This window comes from Nerophis ophidion, linkage group LG08 (assembly GCF_033978795.1).
Source record: "Nerophis ophidion isolate RoL-2023_Sa linkage group LG08, RoL_Noph_v1.0, whole genome shotgun sequence".
Classification (NCBI taxonomy): Eukaryota; Metazoa; Chordata; class Actinopteri; order Syngnathiformes; family Syngnathidae; genus Nerophis; species Nerophis ophidion.
Genome location: NC_084618.1, coordinates 37,741,833 through 37,765,054, shown reverse-complemented (window position 1 = coordinate 37,765,054; position 23,222 = coordinate 37,741,833). Strand labels below are relative to the sequence as shown.

At 39.1% G+C, this 23,222-nt stretch overlaps 1 protein-coding gene across 3 annotated transcripts in view; it reads left to right on the top strand.

The window, feature by feature from the left end:
- Window positions 1-5,015: 5,015 nt before the first annotated feature.
- atxn1a (ataxin 1a) overlaps window positions 5,016-23,222 on the top strand; it is a 158,996-nt gene continuing 140,789 nt past the window's right edge. For all 3 annotated transcript variants that reach the window (XM_061908488.1, XM_061908489.1, XM_061908490.1), the window contains exon 1: window positions 5,016-5,210. The gene's annotated coding sequence lies outside the window, so the exon portion shown is untranslated. The remainder of the gene's footprint in view (window positions 5,211-23,222) is intronic.

Here is a 23,222-nt window from a genome sequence, read left to right as displayed (position 1 = left end):
AACGACAAAACACTGAATATTGACAAAATATGAATGTCACACCCCCTTTCGATCGACATATTAGCAATATTTTGCACTATTTTATATCTTATTTATCTGTTTTTTTCAACCCAAAATGCTTTGCTCTGATTAGGGGGTACTTGAATTAGAAAAATGTACACAGGGGGTACATCACTGAAAAAAGGTTGAAAACCACTGTTCTATATGACAGAAGTGTTATGTTGTCTTTAAAAAACCTAATACAGTGCTAAAATGCCAGTCAAATATCTTATATATCAGTGTTTTTCAACCTTTATTGAGCCAAGGCACATTTTTGGCGTTGAAAAAATACGAAGGCACACCACCAGCAGAAATCACTAGAAAAACAAAACTCAGTTGACAGTAAAAAGTCGCAATTTTTGGATATGACTTTTAATCATTACCAAGCATGCATGACTATAGCTCTTGTCTCAAAGTAGGTGTACTGTCACCACCTGTCATACCACACCGTGAATTTATTTGGACTTTTTTGCTGTTTAGTTCATGTCTTGTGCTCCTATTTTGGTGGCTTTTTCTCTTTTTTTGGTATTTTCCTGTAGCAGTTTCATGTCTTCCTTTGAGTGATATTTCCCACGTATACTTTGTTTTAGCAATCAACAATATTTCAATAGTTTTTAATCCTTCTTTGTGGGGACATTGTTGATTGTCATGTCATGTTCGGATGTACTTGGTGAAAGCCGTCTCTGCTCCGCAATAAGTCTTTGCTGTCGTCCAGCATTCTGTTTTTGTTCATTTTGTAGCCAGTTCAGTTTTAGTTCCGTTCTGCATACCTTCAATGCCTTTTATTAGGAGCATTCACCTTTTGTATATTTTAGGTTTAAGCATTAGACACCTTTTTACCTTCACACTGCCTCCCGCTGTTTCCGACATCTACAAAACAATTAGCTACCTGCTGCCACCGAATGATATGGAAGAGTATTACACGGTTACTCTGCCGAACTTTAGACAGCTCCGACACTCAACAACAACACATCATTTGCAAACCTCTATTACCCAAATAGGTGAAATTAGATAATCTCACACGGCACACTGGTGTGCCGCAGCACAGTGGTTGAAAAACACTGTTCTATATGACAGGAGTGCTCTTCTGTTTCCTACCACAAAAGCTAAAAAGGTGACCTAAAGGCCTACTGAAATGAGATTTTCTTATTTAAACGAGGAAAGCAGGTCCATTCTATGTGTCATACTTGATCATTTCGCGATATTGCAATATTTTTGCTTAAATGATTTAGTAGAGAACATCGATGATAAAGTTCGCAACTTATGGTCGCTAACAGAAAAGCCCTGCCTTTACCGGAAGTCGCAGACGATGACGTCACCCGTTGATGGCTCCTCACATCCTCACATTGTTTTTAATGGGAGCCTCCAACAAAAAGAGCTATTTGGACCGAGAAAACGACAATTTCCCCATTAATTTGAGCGAGGATGAAAGATTCGTGTTTGAGGATACTGATAGCGACGGACTAGAAAAAAAAAAAAATCAAATTAAAAAAACAAAAAAAAAACCTGATTGCATTGGGACAGATTCAGATGTTTTTAAACACATTTACTAGGATAATTCTGGTAAATCCCTTATCTTTCTATTGTGTTGCTAGTGTTTTAGTGAGTTTAATAGTACCTGATAATCGGAAGAGTGTATCCACGGGTGTCTTGAGGCCAGTGTCTGATGGAAGTCGACGGCAGCTGTACGGACGGCACAAGCTCAGCTGATCTCCGGTAAGTGGCGACTTTTTACCACAATTTTCTCAGCAAAAACTGCTGGTTGACAAGTGGTCGGGATCCATGTTCGCTTGACCGCTCTGATCCATAGTAAAGTTTCACCTCCGGGAATTCTAAACAAGGAATCACTGTGTGTTTGTGTGGCTAAAGGCTATAGCTTCCCAACTCCATCTTTCTACTTTTACTTCTCCATTATAAATTGAACAAATTGCAAAAGATTCAGCAACACAGATGTCCAAAATACAGTGTAATTATGCGGTTAAAGCTGACAAATTTTAGCTGTGTGTGTGTGCAGCGCTAATATTTCCCAACAGTCCGTGACGTCTTGCGTACACGTCATCATTACGCGACGTTTTCAAGAAGAAACTCCTGGGAAATTTAAAAGTGCAATTTAGTAAACTAAAAAGGCCGTATTGGCATGTGTTGCAATGTTAATATTTCATCATTGATATATAAACTATCAGACTGCGTGGTCGGTAGTAGTGGGTTTCAGTAGGCCTCTAAGCTAGTGGTTCTTAACCAGGGTTCGATCGAACCCTAGGGTTTCGGTGAGTCGGCCTCAGGGGTTCGGCGGAGCCTCCGCCACGGAAGTATAGACACATCCGAATTATCATGTAAATAAAAACTTCTCCCTGTCGGCGTATTATGGATACCCCCAAACAATGTTCCCTCTAATTTTCCATATGATTTACAGGTTTTTTGATTGATTGATTGAAACTTTTACTAGCAGATTGCAAAGGAAGAGAATACATTATATGAAACAGTACAGTTTACACAGTACAGTACATATTCTGTACAATTGACCACTAAATGTTAACACCCGAATAGGTTTTTCAACTTGTTTAAGTCGGGGTCCACATTAATCAATTCATGGTAATGTGTGTAAAGTGTGTAATTTGTTGTGAAATCATGCACTGTGTTGGTTTTGTCCTGTGAACAAGTTGATGTTCATGCACGGTTCATTTTGTGCACCGATAAAAAAACACAAGTTTTTATTGAATTTGAAAAAAAATATATTTTATTTTTCACTAAAGAAGGGTTCGGTAAATGTGCATATGAAACTGGTGGGGTTCGGTACCTCCAACAAGGTTAAAGGCCTACTGAAACCCACTACTACCCACCACGCAGTCTGATAGTTTATATATCAATGATGAAATATTAACATTGCAACACATGCCAATATGGCCTTTTTAGTTTACTAAATTACAATCTTAAATTTCCCGGGAGTTTCGTCCTGGAAACGTCGTGTAATGATGGCGTGTACGCAAGACGTCACAGGTTTTTAGGAAGTATGAGCGCTGCGCACACACACAGCTAAAAGTCGTCTGCTTTAACGGCATAATTACACAGTATTTTGGACATCTGTGTTGCTGAATCTTTTGCAGTTTATTCAATTAATATTGGAGAAGTCAAAGTAGAAAGATGGAGTTGGGAAACTTTAGCCTTTAGCCACACAAACACACGGTGATTCCTTGTTTAAAATTCCTGGAGGTGAAACTTTCCTATGGATCAGAGCGCGGTCAAGAGAGCATGGATCCTGACCACATGTCAACCAGCAGGTTTCGGTGAGAAAATTGTGGTTAAAAAGTCAGTTATTACCGGAGAAAAGCTGAGCTTGTGCCGTCCATAGCTGCCGTCGACTCCCCTGAGACACTGCACGTCAAGACACCCTTGGAGACACCCTTCCGACTATCAGGTACTGTTAAACTCACTAAAACACTAGCAACACAATAGAAAGATAAGGGATTTCCCAGAGTTATCCTAGTAAATGTGTCTAAAAACATTGGAATCTGTCCTAATGCAATCGTGTTTTTTTTTTTTCTAGTTCGTCGTTATCAATATCCTCAAACACGAATCTTTCATCCTCGCTCAAATTAATGGGGAAATTGTCGTTTTCTCGGTCCGAATAGCACTTTTTGTTGGAGGCTCCCTTAAAAAACAATGTGAATATGTGAGGAGCCATCAAACATGTGACGTCATCGTCTGCGACTTCCGGTAGAGGCAGGGCTTTTCTCTTAGCACCGAAAGTTGCGAACTTTATCGTGGATGTTCTCTACTAAATTCTTTCAGAAAAAATATGGCAATATCGCGAAATGATCAAGTATGACACATAGAATGGACCTGCTATCCCTGTTTAAATAAGAAAATCTCATTTCAGTAGGCCTAAAGCAGTGGTTCTCAAATGGGGGTATGCGTACCCCTGGGGGTACTTGAAGGTATGACAAGGGGTACGTGAGATTTTTTTTAAATATTCTAAAAAAAGCAACAATTCAAAAATCCTTTATAAATATATTTATTGAATAATACTTCAACAAAATATGAATGTAAGTTCATAAACTGTGAAAAGAAATGCAACAATGCAATATTCAGTGTTGATAGCTAGATTTTCTGTGGACATGTTCCATAAATATTGATGTTAAAGATTTCTTTTTTTCTGAAGAAATGTTTAGAATTAAGTTCATGAATCCAGATGGATCTCTATTACAATCCCCAAAGAGGACATTTTAAGTTGATGATTACTTCTATGTGTAGAAATCTTAACTTATGTGGGGCGGTTTAGCTCGGTTGGTTGAGCGGCCGTGCCAGCAACTTGAGGGTTGCAGGTTCGATTCCCGCTCCCGCCATCCTAGTCAATGCCGTTGTGTCCTTGGGCAAGACACGTTACCCACCTGCTCCCAGTGCCACCCACACTGGTTTAAATGTAACTGAGATGTTGGGTTTCACTATACAAAGCGCTTTGAGTCACTAGAGAAAAGCGCTATATAAATATAATTCACTTCACTTATAATTGAATCACTTGTTTATTTTTCAACAAGTTTTTACTTATATTTATATCTTTTTTTCCAAATAGTTCAAGAAAGACCACTACAAATGAGCAATATTTTGCACTGTTATACAATTGAATAAATCAGAAACTGATGACATAGTGCTGTATTTTACTTCTTTATCTCTTTTTTTCAACCAAAAATGCTTTGTTCTGATTAGGGGGTACTTGAATTAAAATAATGTTCACAGGGGGTACATCACTGAAAAAAGGTTGAGAACCACTGCTCTAAAGCATCTACACATCTCTCAGTGTGACGTAGTAACGCAAACTACAACCACAACAATACCTGTGGCAGTGCAAACAAAGAAATATCTGCAGAAAAGAAAAGTATTGTGGAACTTTCAGCATCCAAACACGCACACGACTAATTATATTACTGTGCGAGTGCGCGTGCGCGCGCGTGTACTTTTTTTTTTTTTTTTGCATGAGTAGTTCACTCAGCTGCTCCCTGCGTGAACTTGCGCGCCTCTCTCTCAAGGTGGGGGCCGGCCGCCGCAGACACTCGCAGGCGGGGAGGGAGCGACGCTTTCCGCCGCCAGCCCCGGAGCAGAGCTAGGGGGACGCCGAGCAGAGCCGAGCCGAGGCGAGGAGAAGCAGGAGAGGAGGCACACGGAGCCCACGCACAGTAAGACGACTACAAAACTGCTTGCTTTTCTCCCGTCGCTCCTTGTCTCGTCGCGGAGGAGGAAAAAAAAGGGCGATTGTTACTAAAAGTGTTTTTACCATATGTCAGCAAGCGAGCGAGCAGGGAGAAGCCCACCTGCTCTCGGGGTGAAGTTGAGCCCGAGCCCCGCTGCTAGGCGGCGTCTTTGGCCGGGCGAGGAGCGCTTCAGCCCGGCGTGCGAGCTTCCCGAACTGCGCCACTCCTTTTACACACTTTCGCTCCCTTCTTTCTCTCCTTACACCAACGGTGCTCACTCTCACTTAGCGAAGTGTGTCGCTTCCACTTAGCGTCTTGCAACTCTTTATTTGCGAAAAAGCGAGATTTAAACATTTTTTTTTTTAGTTTTTTTCATGCGTTTTTATCTGCGTTTCACCATCGCGGAAGTGACACGAACGCTCACATAGCGAGCCCGGCTCGGCATGTGTGTACCGTGCATGGCTTTTACATGGATATTGTGCATGGAAGTGTACTAATACACAATGTTTGTGTTCTTCCACGGGCGTATGGTTGTAAAGGACACACTGGCTTTGTGATTGCGAGACTACCCGTGATGTCATTCATCCCAGCTTGGGCCATTATATAACGGGACTGTGGGGAAGCCTGTGATAGCAGGCTATTTTTACTCTGTTTACACCCCCTTATGCTGCACAAGTCTCCACGTCCCAAGTGGTGGTCCTATCACTCACATTGCCATATTTTTTTTTTTGGTTGCATGTTCTTTGATGTTGTGTTTGTACAACTTTTGTGCAAGACTCTTTGCATTCGCATGGTCGGGAACCTTTTTGACTGAAAGAGCCAAGACGCCAAATATTTTAGAATGTATTTACTTAAGAGCCATATAATATTTTTTTAACACTGAACACAACTAAACACATGCATTTTTAAGTAAGACCAACATTTCTAGAATATAATAGGTCTCTTATTCTTTGTAATAACATTGTTATTCTGAAGCTAAATGTGGAGGGGGCGTGGCCTGCGGGCCTGCAGCGAAGCGGGGGTGTTGCCAGGATCGGCCTTGAAATCAGCGACAGGTGTGTAGATTGCCCACCTCGGCCTTGTTATCTAATCATCTGTCGCTCTGTTATAAGCAGCAGCCAGGAGGAGAGACAAGGTTAGGGCTGGGGCTGGAGCCAGAGCGCGAGCGAGAACAAAAGATAAAAAGACAATTGCTAGAAAGCAACTGAGAGACTAATTGAAAAATAAAACAATATTGTAACCCCCTAAACAGGCTCTCGTGTCAGTGCTTGGTGGTCTGAAGAACCCCCAGGAGGGCAAGCCCCACACTAACCAATAATAAATAAATAACTTCTTACCTTTAACGCAACTTTTTGAACAGGTGCGGTAGGAAACGGATGGATGGATTAAAAATGCATGAGAATGTTTTACATTTTGAACGTTATTTTTTACACTGTGATTACAAGTGGAATTATTCACTACTTATTGTGTTAAGCAATGTCAGCTCAGATTTATCCGAGAGCCAGATGCAGTCATCAAAAGAGCCACATCTGGCTCGCGAGCCATAGGTTCTCTACCCCTGGGATAGAGCAATACTGCAATGCATGCATTTATGTCTACTTATGCCCACAGTACACTAACATTAGGCTGACCATGTTCTGAAATCCCAAAATGAGGACACATATATGCGTGCCAAGGCGGGCAGCACGCCAAGGCCGGGACAAGGTGAAAATTTGTCAATGATACTTGAACTTGCTTAATAAATAATTATTTAAACAAAGCCTTTTTTTCTCCTCTGTTGACAGAAGTGTTGGTGCTAGGAATTTTCAAAATGGGGTCCCATGGACCCCATCAAGTCATAAAAATGGGGTCCCACAGTACATTTTTGGGGTCCCACCTTTTTGTAAGAGTTTTGAAAACCAATGATAAACGTATGCATTGTCCTGTTATATCTCACTTTCTATTTTGTGTTTTGGAAAAAGGTTGTCATAAACATTACTTAATTCATTAAAAAAAATATATAAAAAAAGACTAATTTGTATGCATATGTAAATGTTTTCAGTTATAAACATTCATTCACTTTCTTCTTTCCTTCATGGATCTAAACTTTACTGCTTCTGGTAGTTTGTTCTATGTTTGTATTTAATAAGTTGTAGGTGTATTTATTTCAGTATGAAATAGTAAAAAGTGTTTTGATTCGGTCATGAAATGATGATAATGGTGTGCCTGGCCATACATACATTTTATATTTAACGCTTAAATCTCTGGAGTCTTCCTCAACTTCAGATCTATTCCTCATTTCAAAATGTTTTTTGTTGTTGTTGTTTTTTTGTTTGTTGGTTTTCCGCCCTGGCAAACACACAAAATATGCAAAATCTTCCACCAAAAGTATTTTTCAAAGTGGAATATTTGATCTGACATAATCGGGTTGAGTTGGGGGCATGGGGTAGGGTGTAGCGGGGGCTGGGGGTTGGGGGCTGGGGGGGGGGCATATGGGTATTTGTTCTGTTGTGTTTATGTTGTGTTACGGTGCGGATGTTCTTCCGAAATGTGTTTGTCATTCTTGTTTGGTGTGGGTTCACAGTGTGGCGCATATTTGTAACAGTGTCAAAAAGCTTTATATGGCCACCCTTAGTGTGACTTGTATGGCTGTTGACCAAGAATGCCTTGATCAACACTCAATTAACTACCTCGGTCTCTCGCTCTTTTATCTCTGCCCCTCCCTCACGAATGTTGCTGCGTGCGCACACCTTCACAATTTGTTTCGATTTCAACTCCTCTTAACCCTGTAGGTACATTGAAAATACACGCAACCTTGACACAAAACGCCGGTCATTTGAGGCATTTAAGAAACCCCGCCCGGACACCCCGGACAGTCCCGCCAAAGAGGACATGTCCGGGGAAAAGAGGATGTATGGTCAGTCTAACTAACATATTGGAACACTTTATTACATTATGAAGTGGGAACCCGGTACGGACAAGACAACATTGATTAGACATACTAGTGTTGTAATGATACCAATATTTTGGTACCCGTACTAAAATTATTTTGGTACTTTTCTAAATAACGGGGACCACAAAAACAATTGCATATGTTGTCATTTATCATTCTATTATTTTGTCAACAATTATTAAGGACGAGTGGTAGAAAATCAATTATTCATCTACTTGTTCATTTACCGTTAATATCTTCTTACTTCCTGTTTCAACATGTTCTATCTTAGGACTGGGCGATTTATCGATATACGATATATATCGCGAGTTTGTCTCTGTGCGATATAAAAAATGACTATATCGTAATATTCGAGTAGACGTTCTCACGCAGCTGCGGGCATTACACTCTCCTCGCTCTTTCCTGTGTCTCCTCACAGACAAGCAGGCGCACATTCATACGTCACTTACTGTCACGTCATACGTCATACGCCCTCGCCCAGCGGAGAGGTAGCGGCGTGGCTAACGTTAGCTGTAATGCTAGCGGGTTGTTGCAAGAAAAAGAAGGTGCGGATCTCGTAACAAATGAAGGAAGAATTAATTCCCAAGAAAAACAGCACGGGGCCCATCGTCTGGCGGTGGTTCGGCTTCAAGCGGAAATATGTCGAATAGACAACTTTAATTTGTCGTATGTGGGGTACAAGCGTTGCTACCAAAAGTAGCATTTCTGCTGATATGCAGCGTCATTTGAAAAGTCACCTGCTAGTGTTCTTTCAAGGCTAAGGCAAAATATCGTAATGTATATCGTATATCGCGATATGGCCTAAAAATATCGCGGTATTAAAAAAGGCAATATCGCCCAGCCCTATTCTATCTACACTTCTGTTAAAATGTAATAATCACTTATTCTTCTGTTGTTTGATACTATACATTAGTTTTGTATGATGCTACAAATTTAGGTATCGATCCGATACCAAGTAGTCACAGGATCATATACAATGGTCATATTCAAAGTCCTCATGTGTCCAGGGACATATTTTCCAAGTTTATTATTATAATATTTTTTTTTTTAATGAAAGAAGATGTTTTGATGCCCAAAAATATTGACGTAATCATAGTAGTATCGACTCGATACATGCTTGTACTTGATATCATTACAGTGGATGTTAGGTGTAGATCCATCAATGCTGTTTGTTTACATTTTGACGCCGGTGAGTTACGGTGTGTAGTGAAACATGTTTAGCTATTCCTTGACCTGCAGGGATGATAATTGTAAGAACCATACTTTATTTGTCGCAATGGAGGCGAGGATTAGTGATTTAGAAGTAGCTAAAACACTACCAAAAGCGGATGGATGTTCGCTGCTAGCTAGCTAGCCATGTCTTAAAGCACTTCTTCCTGAGGGCGTTATAACTTCACCTTTATTTAAAATTTTTAAGCCAAAATGCGGCCGTTCTCCCTTTTCTGTCTACACTCTGTGTCTGCTTGTAATTACTCTGCAATTGTGTGCCGCCGAACATGCTCCTCTGCTCGTAAACCAGCAATGTCACGATGTAACTTTGACGTCGGGGGTGAGGGACCGGTACGTTTCAGAGACGGTATCGTAAAAAAAGTGATTCATTAGCACCGCGGTACTATACTAATACCAGTATACCGTACAACCCTGATACATACATGTTTTTTAAAACTGACTTCTAAACTACGTTTCAAAATAGTTGACAATGTTTCACATTGGAACCACGTTGTTGGTTGGGAAATGACCAAATTTCAATGGTAATTATCTTCTGAAGCTCACGGAGTGCAATCTGATTTCACAGTGCTTGTATGCTTGTATTATGTATAACATAGTATATGGATTAAATTCTAGACTGCCATATCATTCCAGTGACCACTACTCCTCATAGATATAACACTAGAAGTAAACCTTTATTAAGTGGGAAAAATCGTCATCTAAGGTGTACAAGCTTTAGTATAGCCTGTAGAGACCCGATGATCTGGAATGAGATTGATAGTTCTATAAAAGAATCACATTCTTTAAACATTTTTAAAAAGCGTCTTAAGCAAAATGTATTGCTACGTTATGCTTAGTATACTTAGCACCCCTTATGGTTGAGGAATTCACATTAGTCGCATAATTTTGGTCTTGACTTCTGTATGTATGATGAGATTATCACAGATCTTCAAGATGCAATCTTTAAACACATTTGAATAATAGGATCATGAGACTGATTTGGTGGATTTAAAGATTCCTTTTTTTACTTATAAATGGAATTGTAAATGGGTATTTGGTGGGTTGATTTGAAATGTACTGTATTTTGTATATAAAACGATGATGTATATTTCAATTGTGGGTCCCTGTTCATAAACTGTGTGCTTCTAGGGATTACCTATTTGCAGAATGGACTCTGATATTAACAAAAGAAACAATAATGTAATTCAAAATTGTGTCTGTATGTAAATAAATAAATAAAAATAAGTAAATAAATCAACGTCTTAACTTGACAAATTCCCGGACATAATAAATTTGCCAACAGCTAAAATAATGCACAAAGCAAACTACAATCTGCTACCCAAGAATATACAACAATTCTTCTCAACAAAAGAGGATAAATATAGTCTTAGAGAAAATTTAGAAATTTAAAACAATTGTAGGCACGTACAACACTTAAGACATTCATTATATCAGTATGTGGAATTAAATTATGGAATGGATTAAGCAAATAAATCAAACAATGTACTAATATGATCCACTCCAAGAAACTCTTCAAACTTAAAATGTTTACAAAGTACAAAGAAAAATAACCATGATAAACATTCTGAATTTATTTCATCCATTCATTCATTTTCTAGATAATCTTATTTATCGCACCATAAGAAATATAACTTACTTCACTAATTATTCATTTATTTTAATGTTTTTAGTTATGGAGTAAATTGTCAATAAATTTAGAACAGGAAGTGAACAAAAGTTTAAGCAACTGCTATGTAAAGGAAAAGGGGTAGGATTAAATAACCTTTGGTTCTTCCTACTCCTTTTCGAACATGTTGAATAGAGAAACTGGGAATTGTGATGCATCATTTTGTATGCATGCATGTTCGAAATAAACACAAACTCAACTCAATGACATTGGAATAACATCGTCAAAATGCATGTTTTTTCAATGCCGTATTTGTGTTGTAAAATAATGGTTGGTAAATTACCAAAATTCAATGGTCAACTCAACGTCAGAACCCAATATTGATTAAACGTCGTCAAAAAGCATGTTGTTACAGCGTTATGTTTGAGTTGCTCAACATCAAAACCTAGTTCAACAAGTTCTCAACGTTGTATTACTATCTTGTGCCTTCTGGGAATAAATACCACTCAGAGGAGTTATATCACCCATTAATTCCCATTTTATGTAAATAGTAACAACCACAAACGCCATGAGCGTAGATACTATGCTGCTGATTCCGATACCAATCATCCATTTTTGAGACTGGCCTATACCAATATCTGTCGGATGTATTAACTGTACATTATTCAGTGTAATTATAGTGCTTGCTATTGTCAGTATAACAATATCAACACAATATTTAAACTAGTTCCTTAATCTATTTTTTCAAATTATGATTGTTTGAGCTAAACAAATGAGTGCAAATTAACTGAATAACTACACAAACCAAAGTTATATCCGTATTTCCTAAGTTTGTAAACATTAACAAAAAAGATTTTGAGATAATAAAAATATTAATTTAATCACACTGGTATCAGTCATATACTGATACTATCCTTGGCATTGATGCCACTAATTTATGGATCAATCCGCAGTCATGGTACCTTATTAGTAAAGATATACTGTACAACCCTAGTAGGCACTGATACAATTAAAAGTAGTTTTTAGCAAGATGTTATATTGTCCTTTCTCTAGAACTGTGGTACCAGTGACCAGTGATTCTCAAACTGTGGTACATGAACCACTAGTTGTACGCAGGCTTCATTTAGTGGCATGCCAAAAAATCGAAAGTCCTGATCGTTTGGTCTGCACATTTTACCTCCGATGCTAATAAGGCAGCCATGCTATGGGCAACTTCATTAGGTACACCCATGTTATGGTCGAATAGCGTCAATTGCTATTCGCTCAATAGCTTCAATTTCTTCTTCAATTTCGTTTTTGCTATCTGCCTCCATACTCCGACCATCTGTTTCAATACATGCGTAATCTGTTGAATCGCTTAAGCCGCTGAAATCCGAATCTGAATCCAAGCTAATGTCGCTATATCTTGCTGTGGTAACCGCCATGTTGTTTGTATTGGCAGCCCTGTATGACGTCACAGGGAAATGGACAGTCGCATCGCAAATAGCGAAATCAAGACCTTTAAAGCTTTTTTTAGGGATATTCCGGGAGGTGTAAAATTTTGAAAAAAACTTCGAAAAATAAAACAAGCCACTGGGAACTGATTTTTATTGTTTTTAACCCTTTTGAAATTGTGATAATGTTCCCCTTTAATTAAATACTCAAACCGAGTGTTACTGTCCAAACCGTATGTCCTTTTGCAGTGGCCAAAATATTAATTATACTTGTTAAATGTAACCTCTGCCTTTTTTTAATGAATATTTAAGCCTGCTACCTAACTGTAATCTAATTTTGGTCATTATGGTGGTACTTGGAGAGCCAAGTGTTTCATGAGGTGGTACTTGGTGACATTTATTTTGGAGAAACACCGTTCTAGACTCTTGTTATTCTACTTCTTAATTTCCTGTTATTATCATCTTACTTTATGCTTCAACTCGGTTCCATCTACATTTCTTAAACTTTATAAATCCCTTATTTTTTGATCTTGTTTAACGCTAGTTCAGCAGTTAGCTTAGCTATGAGCATGCCTGCTTCAGGCTTGCTCTTGGTGTGTAACATGTTCAACCTCGTCCTCTAGTGATAAATTATTCTTGATACTGGTACCTAAAACACAAAGATATGCAATTATTTTGCGGTAATGGTTTTGATTATTATTAACTTAGGGGAGCAGCACTACACTGTGTATGGAGATACATAATTAACTTCTAGCCGCTTGTCGGCCAGGAGACTTTTTTATTTTTATTTTTAAGGCATTATCCGGCAATGGCGATAATGGCAATCGGAGTGTAATTTATTCTTGGATTAAATATATCGCTGTGCTAAAGTACACTTTTGTTCGAAACCAGGAGAGGGTGCAATCTTTTCAGGCCCAACCAATTTTTCTGGTTAAGAGGCGGCTGTTTAAGTGAATGAGAAAATAAACACAACAGTGAAGCTTGCATTTGTAAGTAAATTTGTTCGTGTATAACACACATACCAGCACTTAAAAAAAAAAATCATTGTAAATTCACAGCAAATTACTGACTAATTATTGCATTACTTTCAAAATGATATTTTCCGTAATTTACTGTGAATTATCTTTACAGCAATTTACAGTAACTGCAAAGCTGGGATTTTAGGGTTAACTTAATTACAATAAAGTTGCAACTAAACGTTGTAACTTTTCAGTTTTAATTGTATAGTCAATTACAATAACATTACAACTATAGTCTGTAACTCACAATTTTAATTTAATTGTTGCTCTCTTGGTTTAACAGCATACCACCACATACTGTACAAGAGTGTTCAATGTAGTCAACGGAACCCCTTAAGAGACTAATCAGTTTGAAATTATTGTAATTTGTCATGCTAATATTATTACAGTATTTTACTATGAAATAACAGGTAATTGTTGTGGATTTTAAGGGTGTCATAATTTTTCACGTAATTACTTGTAATGTTACAGTAAATTTCGAAGACATTATTTTACTGTGAACCCGCGTGTAAAATGCTGTGAAATCCTGATACATTTTTAGCTGTACTTGACACTCATTAGCAAAGTTAGCTTGTGTGTATTTTTTGGACATGCTCATAATTTGTTAACAAGAATCAGTTGGATGCATTTACTTTAATTTGCCACAGTTGGTTCGTGAAAATATTTAGCTTGAAGGCACTGCTGCCTTTTTTTTTCACTCTTTATGCTCTGGTCAAATTCAATTATTAGGACAACTGTTTTAATGAAATATATCTTTTTGGAATGGAGGCAAAACTATATATTTTTTAAACATGTACAATGGTAACAATTTGTAATTCCATTAAAATCCATAGTCAAAAATGAAGCAGTTTGAGGTATTCCATAAATGTTCCAAAAGGTGCCGTTGTCTTCACAAATTAAGGTGTTAACATATTAAGCGAACATAGTAAGACATAGGGACTCTTCGCTGCAATCCACACGAGGTTCGGGCATGAACATTGTTCTCATAGGTGAGCACACACAAAGGCTTTGTGCAGGAAAACACCAGAAAGACCCGCGGGTGCCGAGGCCTTTGAGTCGTTGGATGCCATTCACTTTCAAATGGTAATGAGAGGCAATTAGATGCCAATGTGTCATAATCACACACCATTTAACTGCACTTGGCTCCCTGGTCTGAACCGTTTGCACCAAAGCACATATATAAACGTACGTGTACAGCACGCGTGAGTCTGTGTGTGTGTGTGTGTGTGTGTGTGTGTGTGTGTGTGTGTGTACATTTCACAGCAGAATTAATAAGCGACCTGCTGCAGGACATAGCTATGTATATTTACAAAGGCATTAGCAAAATAGCCACAATACTCACACTCTCTGTTAGAATTACATTAACAGGTTTCAAGCGGTTAAATTCCTGTTGAACACTTTAACCTGTCAATTAACAAACATTCACATCAAAGTTAAAGGGGACCTATTGTGCAAAAACATTTTTTTTTTAACTGATGGTACCTGTATTTGGGATCTGCATTAGTACAGAACATTTTAAATCAAAACATGGAGGCATTGCACGGATAAATATACAACAATCTTGCCTATCTATATAAATCCTCCAAACAGTCTGTTTGAAATTTTGTTCAAGTGTGACATCAGCGGATTATCCATTTATGGTAGACATTTACCCAAACATCCTTGCATGACTCAGCCAATTTACATATATGTAAATCTGGCTGTGCCCCAACATCATGTTGACGATGAAACCCAATGAAGGAAAATTATCTGTTGTTTGTTTGCTTTAACCAGCATAAGTAACTGTACTAACTTTCAGCCTCCTCCGAAGTAAAAAGTGCCTTACCTTTAAACTTCTATGACTCGTGGAAATGTGTCTTCCACTTTAGGGAAGTTGCTTCGAGTGTGCAAAGATTAACTTTACTCAACCACAGGCCTTCACAAAAAGATGGATTTTCCCCAAAAAAACAAACAGACTTTAAATGGCGGGCTTGGTGGCAACTATTAATGGCAATGGAGGAGACAATTAAACGGAAAGTAATACCAGTAAGTTAGAAATGTGTGAATGATACGTCAGCAATGTTAGCTCGATTTGTTGTGTTGCTAGCTTAGCCATCTTATGAGACACAATAGCATCACTGTCCACCGGCAATATAAAGAATGATCTTCCTAAAAACTACTTTTGATTTTATCAGTGCCTACTAGGGTTTTACAGTATATCGGTACTAATAAAGTACAGTGGTACTAATGAATTGAAAAAGGTACTATACAGCCTCTGAAAAATACCGGTACTATTTTTTTTTTTACGGACATTATGGTACGTCGTCATCATGTCGTGACATTGCTGGTAATACGAGCAGAGGTGCATGTTCGGCAACACACACGTATAGGGTACTTACAAGCAGACACACTGTTGTCATAAGTGTCAGAATAGACGCATTTTGGTTTTTAAACAAACGATAAATGTAAAGCTATAAACACTGAAGCGCTGTTTTGCAGGTGGTGTGTCACGCCAAATTTCTTCCCCCCTACAAAAACCTTCCCTCCCCCATTTACTTCCGGGGTCATGTTTCCTCTTACGTCACACAAGTAGTGTTGACCCGTGGAAAGCGAATCAAAAATCGTTTTACTCTCCGTCCTGTACGGTAGTCAAATGTGCAATGAGTATTTGTTCACATATGCATTCCCAAAGTAACACGATTCACGGGAAACATGAGTGCTGACGTAAAAACAGCGAATGAAACTAAACAAATTTAAGTTCACATAAATGTCATTTTAATTTAGTTCACTTACACAGAGAACTAAAAAAAAACCCTGAATTACACTGTTATTCATTTTCGCATATGTCCACGAGTCAAATGTGCATTCAGTCAGGAATATCCTCAAGTTAATTTGTCCGATTAATACAGACGTTTTGTTAACGCTATATTATAAAAAATGTTACGCTATATTATAAAAATATAACGCTATATTATAAAAATACAGAGGTTTTGTTAACGCTATGTTATGAAATATATAAAAAAATGTTTACAAACACAAGCTATGGGATGACGTAAGAGGAAATGTTAGGAAACGTGACCCCGGAAGTAAATGGGGGGTTGGTTTTTGTAGGGGGGAAGAAATTTGGCGTGACATGGTGCTTTAAAACAGAGCTAGCTAGCGGCTAACATCTATTCTCAGTCGGGAGTGTTTCAGCGACTTCTCAATCAATAATCCTCGACCATATTGCAACAAAAAAATTATGTTTCTTACAAGTATCATCCCTGCAGGATGAGGAATAGCTAAACATGCTTCGCTACACACCAAAGGATGAACAATAGCTAAGCGCTAACACCAAGCCTAAATGTAAACCAATGGGTGGATCTATACATTCATCGTTTGTAACGATACCAAGTACAAGAGCCGTGTCATCTCGATACTTTAATGATTACATCGATATTTTTCATTATCACAAAAGATTTTGTCTTTTTTAGTGTTTATAAAGTCTGTAAATATGTCTAAGAACACTGGAGAACTTTAATTATGACTAATGCATGATACTGTAGCTGCTTGGTATCTGATTGATACCAGAACGTGTTGTATCACCCAAAACGTATCCAAACAACAAAGGAATGAGTGCTTGTATCATTATATCAGTATGTGTAGATAGAACATGTCAAAACAGAAAGTAAGCAGATAGTAACAGTAAATGACCAAGTAGATTAATAATTAATTTTATACCGCTTGTTGCTAATCATTTTGAAAAAATAATTGAATGGGAAATGACACAATATGCTAATGCATACGTCAGCAGTAATATTAAAAGCCTTTGTTTGCTTACTACTAAAATAGTAGTTGTTTAGAATGTTCACTATCTTACTTTATGACAAAAGTATTATTTGATTGCAGTAAGAAACATATGTTTAATGTATCGTAAGATTTTCTGTTGCAAAAAAGCCGGTTACCGGTACCAAACTATTGGTATCGGGATAACCCCCGTGCCTACTGTGTTTTGCAATGAACCAGTTAGCAATATAATCAGTTATTAGGTTGGCAAATGATTATGTAGCCCGTAGTATAATTACTTGTATTAACTGGCTTAGGCCTCTAAGTGCAGTGCAGTAAAAGTATTACCATGATATAGAATAGAAAAACAATTTATTGTCAATATACACATTCATACGTCCAGGATCTGGCACTGGAGACATAACGACTCATAGAAGTTTAACCTTAGCCAGCGTTTCGTACCAGAAATGTCCGACTTCCTTACTTCGTGTCCGCCGCGTCGTCTCCTCATTCAGGTAACAAAACAACCATGGTGAGGTGTGTGGTCTCGCTAGATCATCCGGGATATTGTGTCTTAGCAAAACAAAACTAAAAACAACTATTGTAGTAAACAAGGCTGCTGGGGCAGGGACAAAAGGCTAATCAGCGTGAGCGGGCGCGGTAGGGATCGAAAAACTCCGCTTCTTAAAACCAACCTTTTTTGAAGGAAGCCGAAAATCGGCATGAAGATAGGTCTTTACAGCAAAAATGATGCAACATTTTGACCAAAGATCAACCAATACATAGCATAGTGTCACCTTCCAGCCAGTACTGCTTTCTCCTTTTGCTGTAATAAAGGTTCCCTCTGACATATTTTTCCAAAAAAGTCCAGTCTTATCACAGTTAGAGAACTTGGTAAGGTAGAAATCCCCCTTCGCTGATAAAATCCTTGAAGCGGCAACTCTGTCTGAGCAGCCTTGCCATGCTGGACCAACGTTGTGAATGATGGCTCCTCTTTTTAAACTTTTCCAAACACCCACGGCTTGCCTTAAAGTGTTCTTCCCTGCTGGTTCCAGTATGGTCAATTTAGGACATCAAGTCGCCATACAAATCAATATATATTTAGGGCTATACAAATATAGCCCTAAATCACAAGTGTCTTAGAGGGCTGCACAAGCCAAAACGACGTCCTCGGTTCAGAGCACACATAAGGGCAAGGAAAATCTCACAACCCAATGGGATGTCAATGTGAATGACTATGAGAACCCTTGAAGAGGACCGCAGATGTGGGTGACCCCCACCCTCCCAGGGGAGACCGGATGCAATGGACGTCGAGTGGGTCCTGTATAATATTGTGAAAGTCCAGTCCATAGTGGATCTAACATAATAGTGAGAGTCCAGTCCATGGTGGGGCCAGCAGGAGACCATCCCGAGCAGTTGGCAAGCCTTCTCTCAAATGATAGCTTCGGAAATGCTATCTGCTTCTCATTTGTCCACACCAGCAACAACTTTTCCACCTTAATCCATCCATCCATTTTCTACCGCTTATTCCCTTTTGGGGTCGTGGGGGGCGCTGCGCCTATCTCAGCTACAATTGGGCGGAAGGTGGTTTTACACCTTGAACAAGTCACCACCTCATCGCAGGGCCAACACAGACGGACAACATTCACACTCACATGCACACACTAGGGCCAATTTAGTGTTGCCAATCAACCTACGGTGGCAGAGGGGTTAGTGCAGGGGTCGGGAACCTTTTTGGCTGAGAGCCAAATATTTTTAAAAGTATTTCCGTGAGAGCCATATAATTTTTTTTTTTAACACTGAATACAACTATATGCATGCAGTTTTAAGAATTACCTACATTTTTATGTATAATAAGTCTCTTATTCTTTTTAATAACATTGTTTTTCTGAGGCTAACCCAAAATAAATAAAATACTTCTTACTATTAATGCGACTTCTTGAACAGGTGCGGTAGAAACCGGATGGATGGATGAAAATGCATGAGAATGTTTTATATTTTGAACGTTATTTTTGACACTGTGATTACCAGGGGAATTATTCATTACTTATCGTGTTAAGCAATGTCAGCTAAGATTTATCTGAGAGCCAGGTGCAGTCATCAAAAGAGCCACATCTGGCTCTAGAGCCATAGGTTCCCTACCCCTGGGTTAGTGCGTCTGCCTCACAATACAAAGGTCCTACAGTCCTGGGTTCAATCCCAGGCTCGGGATCTTTCTGTGTGGAGTTTGCATGTTCTCCCCGTGAATGCGTGGGTTCCCTCCGGGTACTCCAGCTTCCTCCCACTTCCAAAGTCTTTTCCACCTGTTCTTGCCTTTTCTCTCCATCGTTCCGAAGATATTTAACCCATTCGGCAAACTCAGCAACCATATAAACAGCCTTTTTTGGTAATGGTTGCAATTGTGGACTTGTTTCTTCCATATTTGAGAGTCAATCCATTTGCCATTGTCGCCACTCGCAAATATGTAAGCAGGATGTGACGTCAGGGGCCCGCCTCTTCAAAATGGCGTGTACAGGAAGTGATGTCATTAAAATGGCAGCACCTATAGAGCTTCCAGCGGCACACAAAATGAATGAATGATTAAATAAATGAAGGATGTGATCGTACACCAAAATATGGGTCGCACACTGACGCATATTTGGCTTGAGCTAAACCAGGGGTGTCAAATTCAAATACAGAGTGGGCCAAAATTTAAAACTGAACAGAACCACGGGCCAAGGTTGAACAAATTAACCTTTTAATAGGGACCCAAACAAGTTTTGCATTGAATATTGAACAAGCAAGGCTTATATTACGTTATAGTGTCATGTAAAATCGAGTTTTAAATAATAATCATTAAAAAATATAAATGGCATATAAAATAAAATTTAAATAAAAATTAAATGCCTCTTTTCTATTTGCAGCCCATTGAGGTAGATATCAAAACAAACTTTTTCCACAGGCTAATAATACATATGCAAATAAAATAACAATAACAAATTAATCAAACATTGAAGCCTTAAAATAGCAAGAGAAAGTGCATGAGTAAAACATTACTTATTGCTTGGGGGGGTATATTGTAGCGTCCCAGAAGAGTTAGTGCTGCAAGGGGTCCTGGGTATTTGTTTTGTTGTATTTATGTTCTGTTACGGTACAGATGTTCTCCCGAAATGTGTTTGTTATTCTTGTTTGGTGTGGGTTCACAGTGTCGTGCATATTTGTAAGATTGATAAAGTTGTTTATACGGCCACCCTTAGTGTGACCTGTATGGCTGTTGAACAAGTATGCATTGCATTCACTTGTGTGCGTGTGTGTGTAAAAGCCACATATATTATGTGACTGGGTTGGCACGTTATTTTTATGTAGGAAAAGCGGACGTGACGACAGGTTGTAGAGGACGCTAAAGGCAGTGAGTGCCGTTAATGCACGCCCCCAATATTGTCGTCCGGGTAGAAATGGGGAGAAAGTCGGGAGAATGTTTACCCCGGGAGATTTTCGGGAGGGGCACTGAAATTTGGGAGTCCGGGAAAATCGGGAGGGTTGGCAAGTATGAGTATTAGTGGTGAATGCGGTGTTACAGCAGCACCGCCGCTGTATAAAACCGGCGGGCCAGCTCTAATGTTTATTTCATACTGCCTCAAGGGCCAAATGAAACTACACGACGGGCCAAATTTGACACCCATGATCTAAACGTTCGTAAACCGAAAAGAAGGCACATTTTTATAAATCAAGGTTCCACTGTAATTTTTTTGAAAGGCTGTCTGCGAATATAAAAAGTCATACAGTATAAATAACATGTAGTGTTGTCCCGGACTTATTGCCAGCTAGCAATTAGCAGTCTAGTTGCCAGCTAGCATTTAGAGCTCTAGTTATCAGCTAGGGATTAACATGTCAGTTGCCAGCTACCGATTATTGTGTCAGTTGCCAGGTAGTGATTAGCATGCTATTTGCCAGTTTGCTATGAGTGGCACTATTCCTATTATTTAAATCCGTGGTATTGCACAATAACAAGGTAGTTTTAAGACCAGTTTAATATAAAAGTTTTTTTGTTTTTTTTCCACAAAATCTATAAATTGAAGGGCCCTACTACATCTGTCTATTAGTTTGGGAGTCCTTGGCCAGGACAACATTGAAGACCCCTGATCCAGACCACAAGGAAATTTGTTAAATGTTGATTAGAATTATCAGAGGTGTCTTTAAGTAAGCCAGGGCTATTCAACTTAATTATTCTAGGGGCCACAGTTTCAGAGAGCTAAAGACTGGAGGGCTGGACTTCTCTTTTCTGTGACTATCTGGCAGCTCTGTTTCGGCCAATCTTTTTTTGTTGCAGTGCCCGGTTTCTGGGTCAAAGAGCGCACGCACACCTGATGCTCATCTACTCCTGACTACTTAAGCTCTCCAGTCCCTTCAATTGGCGCCAGTAGATTTCCTGATGAGTTACCCTTCTAGTCGTGTACATCTCCTTTGTTTTGGCTCTACTCACGTTTCTTGTTCCCTGTGACTCAGTCCCAGCATAGCTGTGTTAACTGTTACCTCTCACACCTTCAGTGTGCTATTTCTGTTTTCGCACACCATAAGTGGGTATCCTGAGTTATTTTGCTCACTTCTTTTTGAGTGCTCTTTTTGTTATTATTCCTGTGTATTTGTTGCTCTGCGTTGGGGTCCGACTCTGGCTAAGCCGTCGTGACACCTTTACTACCCTCTGTAGTGATCATTTGGGGACGCTAGAACGCAATGGACGATGGCCTTTAGATGGATTAAATGTATATGCAAGGATATGCCAATTTGCTTACACTGTTCCAAGTTACTCCATACGACAGAAGCGCTCGAGTGTTTTTAAGAATTTATTTAAAAAAAAGTCTGGTTTTGAACTGAACTCAAAGCAAAGTGTCACTGCCGGGCCGGATTTGGCACCCGAGCTGCCAGTTGAATTGCCCTGAGGGAAGCCATTGGCTTGACCCGAGTAATACCCGCCCCTATTACACTCTGTATATTGTTGTTCTTATTTTTTAAGGAAGGTGTCTCGTTGACATGACAAGCTGACAAGAGCACGGGGTCCACACAGAGCGTATTCACCGCAAAGAGTCTCATTACATACGCAAACACTTGCTATGATAATGAACAGTCTTGTGTAACACAGGAGGTTGCGTAAAACAATACGGAGGCGGTAAAAGTGGAAAGTGGCACATACACACAAGAGAAAAGGAGAGGTAATGCAGAAGTATGCCACTTCTTTCAGTAGTGGTAGACTCGTCAATAGGAAGTAATTTGCTTATGTGAATGAACAAAAGGACCAATGACTGATCAGTGTTTTGATTCCATGGTTGCGGCCATTGTAGCTAACAGTGTTTTTGCTAGTCTTCCAAATCGTGCTCCAGTGTGGGGGGCTTCAAATGTTTGAATCTGTGCGCTGACTTTTTAAACATTTTCAATTCATTAGATAAAAATGAGTTTCAGCTCTACACTGAATACCTTGCACCAATTATTTCAGCAACACTCTTGTGATCTCAGAGCTTTGATTCATATTTGATCACCTTCTAGGCCAGGCGTAGCTTTGGAGGTTTATGTTTTGAACCTGTACATATTTGATCTTTTCAGCTTGACTCTCTGCTTTAGCAGTGCCACCTTGTTTTTCTGTTAGTGAACTTTGACAGGTGTGGTGTTATTCCTTGGAAACATTTGAATGCATGTATCGATGTTGTTGACAGAAAGTCGGACACCTGGTTTTCTGTTGAAGCAGCATCATGTTGTCTTTGTGTAACCAGGAGCCCAGTCACAGTCACATTGTTCATGTATGAAGGCTGTTTGTATGTGGTTGCAGAGGTTTCTTTTCGGAAACTTTACACAATGGCATTGAAAAGTCTGCAAGAACGGCAGTGGAAAAAGGGTCAAAAGATGGAGCTAACTGTTTAAATGACATTCAGACTCTACTTAAATCAATAACGAAGCAGCATCTCCTCATCTGGAAACAACAACACAGGAAATGCGTCCCGTGAAAAACCGTCCGACCGGAACTCTAATAACTAAAGTTCCTTGGGTGAATAATGTAAACTC